The following is an 8,567-nucleotide window of genomic DNA, read 5'->3' as shown; positions in this document are numbered from 1 at the left end:
TGAAGCCTTAATGGCTACATTAACTAATTAACCCTTAAAAATACTTCTATGTGGTATTTATGTGAATAGTATTTGTTTTGCAGATTATTTCTGTAACCTTAGTGACCTTAAAAATGTCGATTGATTATCAAAAAGAATGCAAAAAAGTATTATTTATAAAGTTATTTTAAATGATCAAAAACAAAATCACTACAGCCCAAAAGAGGAAAGACTTTTTTTTCTGTAATATGCATGTTATATCATATTAAAATGTAACCTTCAGTAATAGATATCAAAATGACATTTTAACAGTTTTAATGGTTTAAATATAAATTAAATAATATATCTACAGTTTCTGTAACCTTTCCAGGAAAGCATTCTCCCTGTTAAGGGATCCTTAATTTACCTTTTACCATGTCTAGAAATGAATCATCTTTTGCTAGGTATGTCTCAAAAACACCAAGTGGCATTAATGCAGACAATATAAGACAGAGAGGAAGATATGACTGGAAAGTGGATGATACAAATTCAACCAATGTATAGGATGTGCTAGTTTCGCTCCCAGGCGTGAGTGTGCTATTTTTAGCAACCTTTTTCTTGCAGAGCAGGAGTGGGAGAGCTGTGAAGTGGTAGAGAGACATAGAAATATAGTGACAGTAAGGCAAAGGAAAGAGAAGAACTGGAAAATACAAAAACACCAAAGCAGTGGAGCTGATTTAAATAATTTCAGGGGCACAACAATCTTCCATAAGAGGATACACAACAATTGAGAGGTTGGTACAAATCTTATTTATATTTTGTCTGTTCATTCTGGCTACGTTATTAGCTAGTAGGCCCAGCTGCATCTGCTGAAAAATCGTGCTGTTAATTTCTGTAACGTATCCTGTTGTCATTGCAAAGAGAGAGATCACAGAACAATATTTGCAATGTGCCCATTTAAATTGTAGATATTGTTTGAGAGATGAGCAGCCAAGCCAGTCTGTTTCAGCACTATGACTAAGGGATAGCTCCTTTCTGGGTACTCAGCCAGGCAAAAGCTGACAGAATAATGTGCAGGATTAGATTACAGTGCTGCATTAAATTTGGCTTGTATTCCCCAGTGTACATAAATACTACAGGTGTTCAAATGACAATTCACTGTAAATTAATACAAACTCCAAAATCTATTTCAAGTCAGCTTTTTACATGAAAAGTGAAATGAATGCCCACTTCACACCCTATGTACATTCCCTATCCACAGCAAATAAAAAGCATTGCTAATTTGCTATCCAAACTTAAAGGCTTGTAAAGATCTGTATGCAATATTTGCATATTCCTGCCATTGGGGAATATCCACTCAGTATACAGTAATACAAGATGTCTACAAAGAGAGAGCACATTTATAAATTATTGCTTCCAAGAGCTCTGAGAATTATCAATAAATAAAATGCACCATCCCAGTATAGCTACAATTATAAATTAAAATCCAGATTACATAATCATACCATATTTGACTATTATGTCTGCCTATATGTCAAATACAAACTTTATACATTATACGTAAATCAAATACAAAAATTATACACACAAACACACATATGCTGTATATGTAGTAATTAAGATGCTGAGTATTCCAAATTTTCTTTTTTTTAATACAAATCATAAATAAAAATTAATATATGCTAGCCATGAAAAACATGGATGAATTTAAAGGGACACTAAACCCTAAATTTTTCTTTCATGATTCAGATAGAGAATACAATTTTAAACAACTTTACAATCTACTTATATTATCTAATTTGCTTCATTCATTAGATATCCTTTGCTGAAGAAACAGCAGTGCACATGGGTGAGCCAATCACACAAGGCATCTATGTGCAGACACCAAGCAGCAGCTTCTGAGCCTATTTAGATATTCTTTTCAACAAATGATATCAAGATAATGAAGCAAATTAGATAATAGAAGTAAATTAGAAAGTTGTTTTAAAATTGCATGCTCGTTCTAAATCATGAAATAAAAAATGTGGCTTACAAGTCCCTTTAAGTGCAATCGTTTAAGACAATTTTAAGTGTCTTAATCAGGCACTTTGCTAGAAAAATATTTGTAAACTTTTCTATACAGGAAGTATGCAATTAATTATTATTTGTAGCAGAAGAGTTTTACACTCTCTAGGGAAAGTCTGGAGTAGAGACATGTAATACAACCAGTCTATATATCAGGGGAAGTTTTGGCCATCAGAAAAAAGGGGACAATATTTCTTCAAATTGGACCTGTATCCTCATACGAAACTATGCAGAATTCTGAATGTTAGGCTACTTTGATATTCCCTAGTATCAATTTTGACGGTCGTTAAAGTGAATGTAAATTTTGATGATAAAGTGCCCAGTTTTTAAAAATTCAATTAAAAACAGGGCCACTTTAATTCATAAAAATGTACATTTCACTCGTGTTGTACCTTTTAATCTTGACAGCCACTCCATCTTCCCCCGGTCGTCGCAAGACTCTTCCTACGTCAGAAATGATAGATCGGTCATCCTCCAATCATGGCTTCCCCCCCCCCCCCCGGGGGAATCAGTGTCTGATTCAACGCCGTGATTGGATGAAGCCGGATTACTCATTTTAGACCCAGGAAGAGGCTTTGCAACGTGTGGAGGAAAGCGATGCAGCGGCTGTCAAGATTAAAAGGTAAGTATTTTCACAACACGAGTGAAATGTAAATTTTGATGAATTACAGTGCCCCTGTTTTTAATCGAATTTTTAAAAAACGGGCACTTAAACATCAAAATTTACATTCACTTTAAGTGTTATTTATATAATTTTGTATTTATTTCACAATGTATGTAAAAATATGTGGAGAGTATTTTATTGTCAGAATATATCCAAATAGCTATTACTTATTAATTTCTGTGGACGCCCATGTTTGCAATGAGTCATTTTTTAAAATTATTTCTGAAAACACTGAACATGTGAAAAAGACATTGACCACCATTCAAATTGGTCAATAAATATTATAGCAGCATGGGTGTTTTATTTTATCGTTTTCTGTTATTTCAACCTACAGGAAGAGTTAGAAGAGAATTATTATTATTGTGTTTTTTCAGAACTCTTTGTTACTTACATAGGTTTTTTTAACTTTATTATGACTTAGTTTTATATTTACTGTCACCCAATGTATTAAGGTTGATAGCTTATCCCATTATAAGACCCTAAACTTACCCTAAACTTACCAGACACACATATTATGTTTATTTCTTAACTGACACTGAGGAAGCGCCCCCTAAGGGTGTGGTGTGTTGTAGCTTACACACACCACTCTCTGTATATTTACAGGAAGAGTTGTCAATTCAATTAGATTAAAAATATACCCCCAACATCTAATGTACACCGGAAAAATGAACTAAAATCTTTAAGAAACACTCGAGCATGGACACATGTATAATCATAAAATACTACATGTTGTTGAAGGGTAATTGCCAGATAAGACTAGAGGTTTTGGTTAACTGGGATGGTCACAAAGAAACTTGTAAACTGTCAGTCTCAACGGGAAATTTGGAATGTTTATATTGTTATTTGGAAGAATAAAAAAATATGTATCCCAAAAGTAAGAACCGAAAGATCAATACATACATTTAATGTCAGTATCATCATGTCCCTGATAAATTAGCATTGTAATTACAGCAAAACATTTTTTGAGTTTTACAGATATATGTACTCACTTTACCCTAATTTCAAGTGGTACAGAGAAATGAATATATATATAAATATATAAATAGAGAGAACAAATATCTATTTATCTATCTATTTATTATCTATCCGTCTGTCTTTCTATCTACCATATCCATTTACCCCCACCCTCTCTCTTTCTTTTTTCTTTCTTTCTCTCTCTTCAGAACACTTATTTGGATTGGATGGTTGGAGGATGATATTCAAAAATGTATTGCCGTAGGGCATTAAAAAAAAACTATATATGTAAGCACTTTAATTGGTTATTAAAAGAAATGTCAGCAAAAAGAAAAAAAAAAAGCCTCTTCCTGAAATGGTGACTGGAGCTACGATCTCATTAGAAAGTAAAAATAGACTGTAGAATCAAATTTAGTTAGAAAATAAGTGACTTCATAAATTAATCTTTTATTTAATAATAAGAGTTAATCTAACGGTTCATTGTTGTTTAGATGAATTTACCATAATTTTTATAACCAATATAGAGCCAGGTTATGAGTGAAGTGGTATTTATCGCTCCTGCACGTACTTTAACTCCGCTAGAAGTAGACTTTTTGCACGCGCCTGTATTACAACTTGAACTAAAACGTTTTTGCTTGCATGCTAACCCGATGCATGCAAAAAGTTATAATATCACTACCGCGATAACGTATTCCCCCACAGAAGTCAAGAAAGTGGGAAAAAACTAACACCCTACTAGCAAGCAAACCCAATCGCATATTCTCAACTGCGCTAACCTGACTTGAAAATGTTAATATTTTCCATTCCAATGTTATTCACATAACAGAATATGTTCTATTTATTCACAAATACATATTTCTACATATATCTGATGGCATTTTGGTACAATATATATCAATAACTATATTATTATTTATAGGTATAGATATATACAGATATATATATATATATATATATATATATATATATATAAATACTTAGAACATATTCTGCTGTGTGCAGAATATTGAAATGGGAAATATTTACAGTAAATACACAGTATAACACTTTATTAAAAATGAATATTGCATAAATATGCTGCATTTAACATGTTTTCATCTACTTGACTGCAAAGTGCTCCAATGCACACACACACATATATATATATATATATGTGTGTATCTATGTGTTTATGTGTGTGTATGTCTGTAAATACATATATACACATATAAATACATAAATACATCTGTACACACATAAACACACTCACACACACATATATATATATATAGATATATATATATATATATATATATACACAGTATATATATATATATATATATATATATATATATATATATAGACATTTGTATGTATGTGTTTCTACGTTAAAGCCCTTTGCAGCTTCTTTTTTTCATTCTAACATCATATCTTTGAACCCTTATAACATTTTATTGCAATATTTGTATTTCATATTTTTATTATATATTATTATTATGAATGTAACTGTACTTTTAAATGTATTTTTGATGTGATTTGTGACACTTTTTTTTGTTTTACGAAACAGTTAACCAGAGCTCTGAGGCCTCGCTTGATCACATGATCAAGCAATTGCGTTTACTTTCAACTTGTAATATGAGCGTTCCATCCAACACGTGCAAACAGACACGATAAACCCGATATCACGCATAACTGTTAGCGTGCCACTCGTAATCTAGCCTAAAATTTTTAATTAAAAAAAAACCTGATTTTTCATCATAATAATGTTTTTCATTAGAATGTTGTCATTTATTACTACATGCATTTACCACTGCTTTTAAGCACATACTTTCTTTGACACCCTCTGAGGAAGCGTTCTTTGTGAAACGTGAGTCAGGGGTCCGACAGGAGTCGTCTCTCCTTGTTGTCCATTTTTAACTGCTTACCTTGGTTAAAATGTATGACTCGCTGAAACATTGATACTATTTTCACAGCCTTCAGCCCTAGCTTTAATTCTTTAAATGTAATTTAGCCCTTGGATTGTAAGGGCTTAGTTTATTTTAGCTTTCCTTTGACTGCTGGCTGTTAGATATTATTTTTAGATGTTCATTACAGTACATTGATATTCTAAATTAACCTGGTTTAAGTGTTTTTAATTTATCCAAGCCCTAGCTATTGTATGCCTGTTTGTTCCTAGTTTATGTAATAAAGGATATAATGAATGTGATGGAACTTTTTAACTGATATTTATTTATTTATCCAACTCTATTTCTTGCTGAGTTAATATTTACCCTATATGTGTGGAGCTTATTTCCACATACTTAATTGTATTTTCTCTTACAATTAGTTTAACTAGTTGTTCTGTTTTGCTTAAATTAAGACTCCACAACAGGTATTGATCCTAAAAAATACTATAAAATGTATGTATTCATTACACAAACACAGTTACACTTAGACAATACCTGCTATTATATAACTCAGTTACCCCCAAACCTCATATGTTCTAAAGTATTAATTAGAATGTTGTCATTTATTTCTACATGCATTTACCGCTGCTTTTAAGCACATACTTTCTTTGTTTTGTACTTTAACTAAACTTTTTTTCATTTCTAGACAAGATAGGCAGTTTGGGTTTTAAATTCCTAATTAATTCAGTTGAATATATAGAAGATCATATGATAGATGCAGATGCACTGTAAGCGTAGTTATAGTTAATCCATTATCTGTAATTGGGATTCTAAGTCTATTCCATTTCAGCAGTTACATAGATAAAGCTAGATGTTGCTGATATTCAGCCGTCAGTCACTCCATACGGCATATGTTAAGAGCAGATTTTTCCTGTCATTTAATATCAGTGCACTGTAAATTAAACTAAATATCACCACACTATTATTTGTCATATTTTGACAGCTAGCAAACACTAAACAGTTTCCCATACTCTTTCGTTTGCACTTTAATTCACAAAACTGTCCTTTTATAAGTTTAGCAGAAAAATAAAGTGTCATATTTAGATTTCCTCAAATCACATAGATAAATCTTACATCATATGTATGTATATATATTAGATATAGTTTACATCACAAGACTGTTCAATGTTAAACCATGGGGTTTTTTTCAGGCACTTGCGTAAAAAATCTGAAAAATATTTAGGAAGGTGTTCATGCAGATATATTTTATTGTAGTTTGCGCTTTTTTGTTTGGTGGAGAAAAAAAAACAGCGGTTGTTAAGATAAAAAGGTTTAAAGTCACTTTATTTGCTATGTGATATTTTGAGCATGCTCAGTAGAAAAACAAACTGAAAGAATCAATGAAGAAATGATAAGTAGCAGATTTGTGAGGTTTGTGGGAGGCATAGACCCAGTTATTGTTCTGCATGGTGCTGTAGCCTGAGAGTAGTCACATTACCTGTTATTCATGGGCAGTAGGGGCCAATTTTAGAGTCATACAGTTCAATGTATCAGTCAGTAATCTGAAGATACATGTTGAAGGTTTTTAAGTATGTTTTCAGCTGCCCATGATGATGGTGGTGTTCATTCAAATCAAAGTTATCTGGGGATCTCACATAGAACTACCACTTGTATCATGATGTATTAATTATTTATATATCTTACAGTGTAGAATTTAGTAAACCAGATGTGCTTTTAATAATGGGCAATGGGCATGCTTTTTCTCTGTTAGTATGCACATAACTAAATGAATACAAGAACATCAGTATTTTAAAGGGACACTCAGGTTAAAAAATCTACTACTCATTTTGAAGTTCAGACTAAGTGCTATTGCATTGTCTTGTTATCTTGCATTTGTTGATTATGCAAATCTAATGCGTTGACTGGTCCTTTAAGTAGAAGCTTTAATATTGGTTTCAGAAAAATAATACCTAGTTCTCTGAGGCAAGCCTGTTGATTACAGGTGTTAAAAAATGCTACAAACTGAGCAGTGCAGTTCATCCTATCTGTGTAACCTAATCAGACTTTTATCAGCCCTTGGTTAGTTAGTAGATGTGCCTGAGGCAATATTGCTAGGATAAGAACCAGATAAGTGTACAATTTTATGTAATTGTGGCAGACTTGTTGGACTAGGGCCTATGGTTCTTAGCAGCTTTCAAAATTTAGGTTTCTATGAGCATATTGCATAGGAGAATTAAGAGGGTAACGGAAAATACTGAAGGCATCAATGCTTTTGTCACTTTCTAGTCAATACAAGGGTCGTCTATGCTGTTTTACTTTAAAATGCCTTACTTTAAATCTGGGGATTTTATGCTCTTTAATTTGGTAAGAGCTCACTTTTATGAACCACCTGTAAAGACAGGTGTAATTTATGGTCTTAAAGAGCATCTGAAAACAATATATCATAGAGGGAGATTGTTTGTCTTCTTTTAGGGTAGGGTGTAAAAAAAAATAACCACAAGGAAAGAAGCTTCATTAATGATTTTGCTAAAAAAACAAAAAACAATAAAAACAAATGTCTTGTATGGCTACAGAAACTAAATCTGTAACCTGAGAGAAAGCATTGTGATTGGTTACAGGAAAAAAAAAACTGTATAGGTGCTTCATTTTTCCCTGAGGGGCCTTCTGGGAAAGAGAAAATAAGAGATAGAAACTAGAGGAGCTCATATAAACGCATTGGTCTGTTATATTATGAGCAAATGTACAAATAAAGAAAAAAAAAACACTTCAATGGGCATTCTATTGTAGCACATTTTAGTGTGTAATAAGAAGCCTATAAAAGGTATCACTTGAACATGCTAAACGCACTTGCTTTGTAACCATGAAAATCACAGATTAATAACACAGATATGTGTGAACAATTGTAATGTCTTATTCACATTGTAAAGTTCTGATAACAGCATGATTATTGTACTCTGCACCTAAATATGCCTTGGTCTTAGCTTTAGGTGTTTTGAGCTACATTTTATTTTTGTAACTTTCAACAATTTTGATACCATTCATCATTTAAACATTTTCTATTA

General features: G+C 32.2%; 1 protein-coding gene across 1 annotated transcript in view; it reads left to right on the top strand.

Moving 5' to 3' along the window:
• Window positions 1-671: 671 nt before the first annotated feature.
• The window catches only part of CPLX2 (complexin 2), a 574,901-nt gene continuing 567,005 nt past the window's right edge, over window positions 672-8,567 (top strand). Inside the window, exon 1 of the mRNA XM_053717084.1 lies at window positions 672-752. The gene's annotated coding sequence lies outside the window, so the exon portion shown is untranslated. The remainder of the gene's footprint in view (window positions 753-8,567) is intronic.

The sequence above is a fragment of the Bombina bombina genome, chromosome 6 (assembly GCF_027579735.1).
Source record: "Bombina bombina isolate aBomBom1 chromosome 6, aBomBom1.pri, whole genome shotgun sequence".
NCBI lineage: Eukaryota > Metazoa > Chordata > Amphibia > Anura > Bombinatoridae > Bombina > Bombina bombina.
Note: the sequence above shows the minus strand (reverse complement) of the source record. Positions and strands in the feature narration are given on the sequence as shown.